We start from the raw sequence: 12,719 nt of genomic DNA, 5'->3' as shown, positions 1-12,719 counted from the left end.
TGGGGTCATTGCATAATGAGTCTTAGGAAATACACCCTCAGTGGTTCCCATCCCCCCGCTGGACCAAGGGGAGAGCCCAATTCAGGCTGGCCCTCTGTAGCATCCTCCTCTGAAGAGAAAGAGAATTTTGTCATGGGCTGTCTGCTCAGTCCCTGCTTATGAAACAAAGGGCCTTTGGTCCACTTGGCACAGGTGGTAATGTTGAGCCCCATCACTTCCATCCAGGTCTTAATCAGCATCCCTGCTTTGAGGTTGATTGCATATGGTTATGTGCAATACAGGCAAATAGAGCTCCATCTCTCCTTCTCTGTCCCCTTCTCTCATTTGTCCTCTAGTCTTCTGGAAGTATTTAAAAACCTAGACCTTTCAGAACGAGGGAGAACATTTTTGGTTATGAAATGCTCTAATTCGGTGCTGTCTAATAGGGCAGCCACTAGCCACCCGTGTCTATTTAAATTCGATTAGTTACAATGAGTTATTCAGTTCCTCAGTGGCACTAGCTACCTTTCTGGTGCTCAGTAGCCACATGTGGCCTCTGGCTATCACATCGGACAGTGCAGGTAACAGGACATTTCCATCAACATGGGGCATTCGATGAGGACGGAAGCACTGCTCTAGATCCGTGGTATTTCCGTTGTGATCTAGGGTGGCGGGCATCGGCGTCAATGGAAAGCTGACTGAGTTTCTCCAGCCCAGACCTACGGAATCAGAACCTGTTTTAAGAAGATGCTCATGTTCGTGTGCCTGTTGAACTTTGCGAAGCATTGCTCTAGTTCACCTGCCTACCACCTGCTAACGACTGAAAATTTAGGCTTTGAAAGGTGCTAAATTTCTACTTCTTCATGAGCTCATCTCATAGGAAAACTGCTTATTTTTTCCCTGCAACAGGTTTTCATTTTGCCCTTTAAGAAATTCTATTTTTAGTCTAGGTTCACCTGTCCTAGTAAAGCCTGTAGGTTAATTTCTTGGTTTTGACACACAATATGCATCACAGTGATGGAAGACATTCATTTAGAAGAAGCTGGTGAAGGATCTTCAGAAGCTCTCTGTACTATCTTTGTAACTTTTCTATACATCTAAAATGATTCTAAAATAAAGATGTTTATTAAAATAAAAAAGTATTTTATAGTAATTTTCATAGCTTCAAATTTAATCTCATCCAAGCTACACTTTTGGGGACTGTTTCGAAAGTCCCCCCGGGAGAATTTGCCAGGGTATATAAGGGTAATGTTTCCTGGGGGCTGATTCGATGTGGAGGGTCCCAGGCCATGGGGTTCTGAGGTATCCAGGCGCTGCCAGAGGAGCCAAGGATGCCTCCAGGGTTACTTGACTGGCAATTTAAATATATTCACATCAATAATAAATATTGATGGACATATACACTTTTGTTATGTGGATAAGAGTTTTTAAAGAGACCTGAATAAGAACTGACACATTTTCTGTACACTTGGTTTTTGTTGAAGTTCTGAATCAGTTAATCACCAACTTACGAAGATCCATTCTTTTTTAAAAATATTATTTTTATTGCGTTCAGAGAGGAAAGGAGAGGGAGATAGAGATAGAAACATCAATGTTGAGAGAGAATCATTGATCGGCTGCCTCCTACATGCTCCCCACTGGGGATTGAGCCTACAACCTAGGCATGTGCCCTTGACCGGAGTCGAACCTGGGACCTTTCAGTCCGCAGGCCAGCGTTCTATCCACTGAGCCAAACTGGCTAGGGCCCAACAGGAATTCTTGACTTTTAGAAACCTGCACACAAACTAGGCAAAAATGTACAGCAAAATGAGGAAACCTATTTTGACCTCTCAAATTAGGTCATAGATCATCCCTGGAATTAAAGGGTCTTGTGATGTCGGCAAGAAAAGCTCAGGATCAACATTGCATGTTTTCCTAGGGTCTCAATTTTACTCAACAATTGAAGGGAAAAGCTAAAATAAGTTAACTGATTATTACAGAAAATACTATTTTTCAACTGAAATAGCATGACTATTTTATGTCATCAAAGAGAAAAGCTGCATGAGTTTTTTAAGATGAAACACAAAGTGACAAAGAAATACTACCCCCGGATTCCTGTTTGCTCTCCCCTGCGGTCCAGGCATCCTTGGTGGAAAGTACTTTTGGAGGAAAGATTTGAGTAGCACATCCCTGTGGTGAACTGTTTTGATTGGGTCTCTCTTTTCACTTCAACATTTCCATATCAAATAATTGAGTTCCTCATAGTCAAACCCCTCTTATGAACTTGTCTTTGGTAGTGGGGGCAAGACTAGGCACTTGTGGGAAAGAGCAAGGCACCAGGTGAGAAGTAGGACTCTGGTGCCCCTGGGGAGCCATGACCTCCAATATGGCAGGAGCATAAGGATTGGGGGGAAGTATGGCAAGAGCTGGAGGTAGGCGTGAAAGCATGAAGGGGCCAGAATGTCATAAGAATATTACCCTAAATATCATCTGGGCCTTCTCTGCCCCTCAGAGCTTAAGATTAATGAGTCCCAAACCTTTCCCAGAACATGAAATCATCCCTAGTCTCCTCAAATGAACCAGGAGGTCACAGTTTGATTCCTAGTTAGGGCACATGCCTGGGTTGCGGGCTTGAACCCCAGTGTGGGGCATGCAGCAAGCAACGGATCAATGACTCTCATCATTGATGTTTCTATCTCTCTCCCTTTCCCTTTCCCTTCTTCTCTGAAATCAATGAAACACTTTTTCTTAAGTTTCTTTTTTTTCTCTCTGATCCACCATCTTCAAAGTGGTTTTATTCATGAGTCTTCTGGCAAGATGGTGGCAACAGCAGCTCAAGATGCCACATCCAGACATGACTATGTTGAAAGGAAGGAGAGAGACTTCCTCATCGCTTTTTAAATGAGAAAATTCTTATAAAAGCCTCCTATGGGACTCCTCCTCACATCCTGTTGGCCAGACTGGGTGACAAGCCCACTCCTTCGCCAGGACTGGCCCAGGGATAGCACTCCTTTCTGAGCCTCTGGAGCTAGGGGTGGTCAGCTGCCCCTGAGACCCATAAGTAAATAGGCCTTGAGAAGATATTTAAGGAAAAGAAGCAAACTACTTGAAAGGAAAATAAGGGAAATAAACACTGGGGAATTCATCAACAGTATTCACAGTTAAGTACCTGTAGGTTTAACCATTGTTAGCATTTTGGTAAATGTCCCTTCTTTTCATGCATGTAATAATATTGTTTATTCTGTCATAATGTGTTTTTTTCCTTCAATGATACATAATGAATGTCTTTTTATGTCATAAAGAATTCTCTAAACATCATTTTGATGACTGCAGAGATCCTATTTTTATGGGTATGAGATAATTTATTTGACAGAGAAATGAATAACATTTTCAAGTGTGATGTGTAAATTTTATTTTCAGTATGCTTTATGCTAAAATGGTACTACAAAATAAGGCCTTGCTTTATTTGAAGGTAAGTAATAAATGAGGAAGGAAACTTGCATTGACATTTATTTTAATTAATGATGTTTTAAATTAAAACATGACCATCTCTTTGCTAACAAAAACTTCTAGAGTAACATTCATCATACATCTAATGAGTCCTTGGTATGTGAATTACTGGATTTCTATCTAATAATGTGGTAAAGATACAAACAAAGCATTGGTCATTTCTTTTGGGCTTGGGCCCTCATATATAAGCTCTGAGATGGGGGATCACTTATTTTGCACTTCCTATGAGAGCATCATCAGAACTATGGATGAAAATACTTTATTTGCAAGACAAAGTATCTCATCTTCCTTAGACTAGTTTACTTTTTAGAGAAATTATATCTACCATGTGAACTACTTAAAAAATCATAAGGAAACTTATGCTTTCACAGGTGAAATGAAATTAATAGTGAAGCATTGATTATTCAAACTAAGTGTGTACTTCTCTCTATGTTCAGAATATTTGGGGGGAGATAATAGTAGAGCCCCAATTTTGTTGAAATAATTGCCCTAATTCTCCACTTGATGAGTCTGCAAAGATATCAGTGAGAAGATATCAGACAAATCAAGTATTCTTCTTGTTATTTACATTCTGAATTATGATAAATATACACCTTTTCTCTAAGACTTATATTTAATAAGATAGCCCATTTCCTAAAAGTCTTGCCAGCTAGTTACTTCTTTTGAACTTAGTAAGGTGAGGATAGCAACATACCTCCCTTGTTGGTCCTCTTAACTCTCTTCCAAGTCTTCATTTGAGATAAATTTTCTACCTGCAGGCTGTTTCTTATGCAGAATTTCACTGCTAGCTTACCTTTTAACGGTTAAGTATATGGCCAACCCTTGATTATTCAGAAACCTAAACTCTAGGGTTGCTTTAAAAAAATATTTGGTTCATTTATGTTTGGTTAGCACTTCCAGCTCAGGAAGAACAAGGCATGTTTTGTACTATGGAGATAGAAAGGACCAACCACCAAAAAGTCTGAATTCTCATCTCTGGTCTATTGTGTAAAAGTCCCCAGAAGAAACCGTAATGCAGTCAGTGAGCATTCCTAAATGTCAGCGATTATAACATTTGACGCTCACCAAGAAAGAAAATATGCAAATTCACCTCTCTCTCTCCTCATTATTTCCTTCCCCAGCAAAAACATTGTAAATTGTTGAAAGTCTTCTGGTGACTTGTCATATTTGGCACCAGTTTAATTGGTTTTGGCAAGTGGGTTTTAGTGACTCATAGGAGAATACTTTTATTCTCTCTACTAACAGATGCCTGTGCTAAAAGCAATGACAACAATGTCACATGGCTATCAAGTGGCAGGAACCTGCTGCTGGTGGTCCAATAAAAACAAACTGGTATGAAAAGAGAGTCATAAGAAGATAAGACTTAAAACACACTGTTAAAAATGTTTAGTCACACAAGATCTGATCTTCTGTGATTTAAATTCCATATGTTGAAACTGGGAATCTGCATGAGGCCTCATTAGAACCACTGAAATTTTGAATCTAGTGTGTTTATAATCATATTTAACTTGAACCAGTGTTCTCATTTTTTATTTTATTTTATTTATTTATTTTTTTGTTCATAGGAAGTATCTTTAACACCACGAGAAAATTCAGGTAATATCTTACATTTTTTTCCTCTAAAAAAATTTCTTTTTGAAAACTAATGTGCTATGTTTGTAGGTCCTCAAAATTATTATCACTTCCCCATGTATCATCTGACTTGATGACCATTACAACTACACTAGGTACTCTCCTTTGAAACATGACAATACCTATACTACAAATATTTGAGTGCCGGCTTGTCTGCCATGAACTCTGCTAAGTACTGGAGTAACAGCTCTGAACAAATGGCCTCAAGGAACTTCCAGTCCAGAGGCAAGAAAACACTGCTTATTAAGAGCCATGATAGGAAGAATCCCGTATGCCACACTAATGCCATAGAGACAAGACTCACTGAGGTGAGGCATTCCAGCCTCCCCTCTGTTCCAGACCGAGAGAGAATGTTGGTCTTTGATTGTGCTGCTTTGCCTCCTGCCCAGTATTCTAGGGAGACTCTGTCTTTGCCAGACCTGATTAGGGATTGTTGTGCTTCTGAATCAAGAGACTGGGTACAGAGAGACTGAAAAGGTGTACGGAGAGAGGGGACTTTCCTAGATTATTTCCTCGATTTCCCCATTATAAAGAGAATCCTCATGGTAGGCAAAGTAAAAAAGACACTTACAAAAGAAGTTGAGAGTCTATGCCATTACACATAAACTCAGAAAAGCGGGTTGGAGAGGCCGAGTTACCTCCAATCAAATGGCTGTACATGACCAATTCCCTCCGACCTGGGGTTCAAGCCCAGGCCCCCAATGCCAGAGACGGAAGGGGGTCTTTTTCTCTCCATTTAAGTTCTTGCTGGTCTGTGGCCCAGACAGGCAATCACAGTAAACAACGGTATTTATCCTAGAGTTTGGGAACATTCGGTTTGATCTAGCACCATATCGGCATCCGCATAATGTCAATAAACTCCCCAAATAGATGTACAGATTTAATACAATACCTTTTAGAGTCCTAGTTGGACTCTTTGTATAAATTGAAAAGCTGATCTTAAAATTCATATGGAAATAAAAATTCACATAAAAATAAATTTCGTTTATATGAAATGTCCAGAACAGGAAAATCTATAGAGACAAAAGGAGATGAGTGGTTTACCTGGGCTGGAAAAATTGGGGGGTTGGCAGGTGATAACTAAAAGGTAACATTTTTTTAAGATGGCGAATATGTTCTAAAATCAATTGTGGTGATGGGTACACAACTCTGAGAATATAATAAAATCCATTGAATTATATGGGTGAGCTGTATGGTATGTGGATTATATTTTAATACACCTTTAAAATTATATTGTTTTTATGTTTTACTTAGATGAATATTCAATTAAATTCAGTAAATACTTTTTAATGGCTTTGGAAAAAAAGAGAATGAATAATGTCCTTAAGAAAGATTGCATCCAACTTATTCAACTTACTTCCCCACCAACAGACTATGAGGACATGTGCTCCCTTTTCAGTTGGCAGGCACTAGGATGGACATAAAGATTTTATGGCTGCAGCAGTTCCAAGGAGTTGGAGATGGCGCTATACTGATCTTTAAAATATCTTGAATAACCCTTCTACCTGTTATCCTGGACTACCTTGGGAACTATCAAATTTTTCCCATTTTTGCAAAATTGATAAATTGAAAGTAATTTGATTGAATTCCTTTAATTATGAGTAGGGGGGAGTATAATTTCTTTCTTAAGCATTGAAATTTTCTTTTATACATCATAATAAAAATGCAAAAGTTAAAGACAAAGAGAGAATCTTAAAAGCAGCAAGAGAAAAGCAGTTGGTTACCTACAAGGGAGTTCCCATAAGACTGTCAGTTGATTTCTCAACAGAAACTTTGCAGTCAAAAAGGGATTGGAATGAAGTATTCAAAGAGATGAAAAGCAAGGACCTACTGCCCGGCTGGTGTTGCTCAGTGGTTGAGCATCTACCCATGAACCAGGAGGTCATGGCTCGATTCCGGGTCAGACACATGCCTGGGTTCTGGGCTCAGTCCCTAGTAGGGAGCATACAGGAGGCAGCTGGTCAATTATTCTCTCTTATCATTGATGTTTCTGTCTCTCTCTCCCTCTCCTTTCCTCTCTGAAATCAATAAAAACATATTAAAAAAATAAAAGCAATGCCAAAACCAGTTTGGCTCAGTGGATAGAGCGTTGGCCTGCGGACTGAAAGGTCCCAGGTTCGATTCCGGTCAAGGGCATGTACCTGGGTTGCGGGCACATCCCCAGTAGGAGATGTGCAGGAGGCAGCTGATCGATGTTTCTCTCTCATCGATGTTTCTAACTCTCTATCTCTCTCCCTTCCTCTCTATAAAAAATCAATAAAATATATTTAAAAAATAAAAATAAAAAAAAATAAAAGCAAGGACCTACAACCAGAATTACTCTATCCAGCAAAGCTATAATTTAGAATCGAAGGACCCTTCAGTCCGCAGGCAGATACTCTATCCACTGAGCCAAACTGGCAGGGAGTTATGTCATTACTTTTATCTCTATCAGTTGCTTTAGTAATTTTGAATAATATACTTACATATTTCTCTCTTTTTTTGTCAGTTACTAAGATAAATATTTTAGGCTCATTGTCGTTCCTCCTGTTATTTTCCCCTTCCTGCTTCCCACGTTCTGTCATCTGTCTGACAACTTCCACATTGCCAAGGCTGATGATACGTATTATTTATTTTCTGCTCTAAAATGGTAAATGCCTCTGAGCTGTGTCAATACTTTGATTCTAGAAGCTGAAACTCAATAAAGTTTTTATGTTACTCTGACCATATAGATACTGTTCACTGTAGATCCACATAATGAGTGGTGTTGAACTTCTATTTGCTTACTTATTTATTTATTTATTTTTAAATTATATATTTTTATTGATTTCAGAGAGGAAAGGAGAGGGAAATAGAGATAGAAACATCAATGTTGAGAAAGAATCAGTAATTGGCTACCTCCTGCATGCTCACTACTGGGGATTGAGCCTTCAACCCAAGCATGTGCCCTTGACTGGAATCGAACCCAGGACCCTTCAGTCCATACGTTGATGCTCTATCCACTGAGCCAAACCAGCTAGGGCTCTATTTGCTTATTTATTCTGGCATTGTTGGCTTTTTCACCTCTTTAAATATTTTTCCATTCTCTAAAGAATACTATCAAATGTATGAAATCTCCTTTCCAGGATACCTCCTTCCTGAACACCTAGCTCCCCCACACTGATTGTTTTTGTAGGTTTACTGCACAGCTGGATTCTGGAACTTCCCTTTGTCATTGTCCTGGGTTCAATTCACTGTGTCTCAGGTCCTGGTGTTGCTCATTCCTAAGTATGACTGCCTGAAAAAGGTTGTATGAGTGCTAAATTTGGTCTGAAAATATCTTTATTTAATTACTTGATTTTTAATAAGGCCAAGTATAAAATTGCCAGATAATAATATTAGAATATTTTTGTTGTGAGTATCAGAAATATGGTTTAGGAAAAGAGTGGTAGAGGGTTTCTGGTAGAAATAATCAAAAGTCCAAACTTGAATTGTCTTCAGATATGGTTTGATCCAGAGGTTCACGCGGTTGTATGTACTTCACTATCCTCCCCTGCAGGCCTGGTCCCTCCCACTGCCCTCCCCTGCAGGCCTGGCTCCCCCCCCCCACCACTGCCCTCCCCTGCTGGCCCGGTCACTGTAACTTCCCTCCCTTGCCAGCCCAATTGCCCCTAACTGCCCTCCCCTACAGGCCTGGTTGCCCACAATTGCCCTCCCCTGCTGGCCATCTTTGACCACATGGGGGCGGCCATCTTGTGTGTTGGAATGATGGTCAATTTGCATATTGCTTCTTTATTATATAGGATTTCACAACTCAACTTGTTTTCCTTAGCATTTATCTGGTATACCTTTGCCCTATATTTGCACTATTTGCTCAGCCAACTGTGATGAGCACCATTTAAAACCCGAAACATTACTTGAACTATTTATGGTGTAAAATCTCTGTATACCTGTATCTAGAAGAGTCTGGTGCTTAAGTGCTCAGAAATATTTGTTAAAAGGATTTAGTGAATAAAATGGAACAATACATATAAAAACGCAGATTTATTCTGTTCTCATTCCTAGGTATTCCATCTATTTCTACAATTTTCCATTTGTTTTGATTTTTATTCCTGTTAGTTTTTTGAGATAAATAGATAACTTTCCGTACAAAATTTTCAGGGCAGAAATATATTACTGACCATAGCTTTTGCCTGCTTTTTTAATCCACCCCAATTCTGACTATCATTTACTAAAGTACAGAAAAACTATGGAAGAATGGGTCCTATTCATGATTAAATGAAAGGAACTCATGAAGTGTCTGTTTCCTTAAGCTCCCAGCAATGTCCTAAAGACAGTCAGCTGGGGAGCCCACTGTGCCCACAAATAGGCTGGCATTGCCTCCGTGAGCACGGGGCCTCCCTCCCAGGTACAGCCCGTGGGGACAAGGAGGGACAGCAAAGGCTCCGGGGGTTGAGGTCGCTCCTCTAGAAACGCCACCACAGGGCCCTGTGGACATTGTCTGCCTTGATTTGTGGAGCAAGTCTAGCCTCGCTCAGGAAAGTTTCTCTTTTCCCTAAAACGAAACCTCTAATCAGACTTACCTTGGCAACGTTGTTCTTTTTAAGGACACAGTCTCCAACCTCTCCCAAACCCCAGTGACTTCGGCATCATTTCAATCTGTCAAACGGTGCTGATCTGCAGAAAGGCTGGTCTGGCTGCTAATGCTGGCAAGAGGAGCTGAGTTTTTTCCAGTAGGATGAACATTCTGCATTTAATGAAAGCAAGATTTGAAAACTGGCTTCTCTTCTACAACATCTAAGTTGGGCAAAAGCATACATGGCTGGGGATATGCAGGGTGAGTTGTTTTATCCAGAGAGTCTTCTTTAGTGATTGCAGCCCGGCTCTAACAGCTGTCAGTATGGCTCACCGGAGAGAGACCCGAGGCAGGTGTTCCCTCCAGCAGCTTTGTGCGTTTAGTGTAGCTAACGAGACACTCGGCAGCAGGGCTTAATCACAAAGGTTTGATCAGGTATCGGTGATTTTTAAATGATCATATTTCTTAATGTCCTCCCTGCAGGCCTGGTAAGTGGGAGAGGCCAGCCTCACAGTGTTCTTCCGGAGGGAGAAGGACATTGTTATGCCCCCTCCCAAGCGTGTCCGCACGACGCGCACCTCCACACTCGAACGTGAAATGAATCAAGGCAGCGGGGCCACTATGCTGGGTGTCCCGGATGTTTCCCATTTGTTTTCCCTCCCCTACGTGACATTGGAAAGCTTTCCCCTTTCTAAATTATAGGCAACGTAAACGGTTAGAATAGATTAAAAGAGAAAACTTAGTTTAAAAACATTCTACTTTTAGGAATTTCATTGACTAATACACTTAAAAAAAAAAAAAAAAGCCAAGCTCTAAAAGGATCTTCAATCAGCATTCTGTGAAATTAAAAACAAACAAACAAACAAAACACACAAAACCTGGACAGTACTTAAATGCCAATTAATAAGGGCCCCTAAAATATATTGTGGGATAGGTTGGGTTTATGTAGCGGCCAACAGGATTGGATGCTATGCAGCATTAAAAGGAATGAGATGGACCTATCTGCTCTAACACAGGAAGTTCTTCAAGACATCTCATCATGTGACAGTAAGCCATATCAGGCAGTGGCTGTTGATTATATGATCCCCTCTATTAAAAAATTTAAAATGTGTGTGTGTGTCTGTTCAATGCACATTTTGACATATGAGCACAAATGTTTTCTGAAAGGACTACAAGAGCTGCTGGTAATAAGGGTGAGAATGGCTACGTGAGGAAGGGGAATATTACTTTCATTTTTTACTTCTTGAATTTTTCATTATGGACATGAATTAACTTTGAAAAGCACATTATCAGAGATCATCTATGTGGTGAGACTATAGAACATTGGTGCGTTATCATTTTATGTATTTTAAAAAAAACCAACAAATGTTATTTTTTAAAGCTGCAATGATAGGAATATAGTCCTAACAGCAACAAGTACGGTGGTTCAATTTCAAAGTTTAATCGTTTCATTAAAATAATTCATAAATCATAAATCAAGCTCTTCTAGTCTAACAGGTATGATGCTTGTGCAAGAAAACTTTCCAGTGTCCTGAAGAACTTCCTGTGTTAACACAAATAGGTCCATCTCATTCCTTTTAACAGCTGCATCGCCTCTAATCCTGTTGGATGCTACATAAATCCAATATAGTCACAATATATTTTAGTAGCCCTTATTAATTGCCATTTAAGTAGTATCCAGAGTTTCTTTTCTTTTTAAATTTTACAAAATGCTGATTGAAGATCCTTTTAGAGCTTGGCATTTTTTTAAGTGCATTAAGTAACTAAAAGTAGGTGCTGGAAGGTAGCTGAGTGTGGGGAGAGGAAGTTGTTTCAAAGCATGATAAACTAGAATTAGGGCTTGAGAAAAGAATATCAGAGAGAAAATTTTGAAAAAAATTAATGAATAATAATTTAAGGAAAATTACGTAACTTGAATAAGCTATAGACGAAATGAATTTTCCAGTGGGTGTTTTTTATAGCGCACGTATTGTTCAGAAACATTTGTTAAGTTTAAAGATTTTTCTCAAAGATACCATTTGCTGCCCTAGCTAGTTTGGCTCCGTGGATACAGTGTCCACCCATGGTCTGAAGGGTCCCAGGTTCGATTCCCATCAAGGGTACATATCCTGGTTGCAGGCTCAATCCCAGGCCCCAGTCGGGCTCATGCCAGAGGCAATCAATGCATCCCTCTCACATGGATGTTTCTCTCTCTTTGTCTCTCCCCCTCCCTTCCATTCTCTATAAATCAATGGAAAATTGTCCTCAGGTGAGGATTATCAACAACAAAAGGTATCATTTGCCACATTTCTTAAGAAATACCACAAAAGGGGGCATTGGAAGGAGTGGTGGATGCTTTGCTTTCATCAAGTAGTTGCTTAAGTCATTCAGCATTTCCTCCCCGTGGCCTGATAGTTTGGGTTCTGTGGTTAAGACTGCTCAAACCCGGTCATATATCGGGAGGAGAACCAAGATGGCGGCATAGGTTAACACCGGAGTTTGCTGCTTTGAACAACTACTTCAAAAGTGTAACCAAAAAACGGAAGGGACATCACCCAGAACCACAGGAACGCTGGCTGAGTGGAAGTCCTACAACTAGGAGGAAAGAGAAACGCATACGGACACTCAGAGGAGGCGCAGTGCTGAAGTCAAATTCTGAGGTGCGGAGTGCGCGGAGCGGGCTGGCGGCGGAGGGCGCGGTTGGCGTTTTCAATCGGGAGGGAGTCGCAGACTCTGAGCACCAGATCTGGGCGAGTCTTTAGGGACCCAGACTCAAACGGGAGAAGCGGGACTGTCTGGCTTCGGTCAGAGCGAGTGCAGCTTTCTCTCCGAGCTTTGCAGCGGGTGCTGGGACTCAGAGAGGCAGAGCCCCTGGGGACAGGACTGAGAGCCGCCATAACTGCTCTCTCTGGCCCACCCTGTTGATCCTGTTCGACCCGCCCCGCCCAAGCCCTGCACAGAGGCATTTGCCGGATAGCCTCAGGCAAAGGCTAGATTAGCACCTCCCTAGAGGACAGAAGTTCTCTCACTACTGACACAGCTGCTTCTCATAGCCACTTGGCCTGGAGGTCAAACCCTCCCTGGAATTAGCTACAACAATCAAGAT

This window comes from Myotis daubentonii, chromosome 11 (genome assembly GCF_963259705.1).
Source record: "Myotis daubentonii chromosome 11, mMyoDau2.1, whole genome shotgun sequence".
Taxonomy (NCBI): Eukaryota; Metazoa; Chordata; class Mammalia; order Chiroptera; family Vespertilionidae; genus Myotis; species Myotis daubentonii.
The sequence above is the reverse complement of the archived record's forward strand: the minus strand, read 5'-3'. Positions refer to the sequence as shown.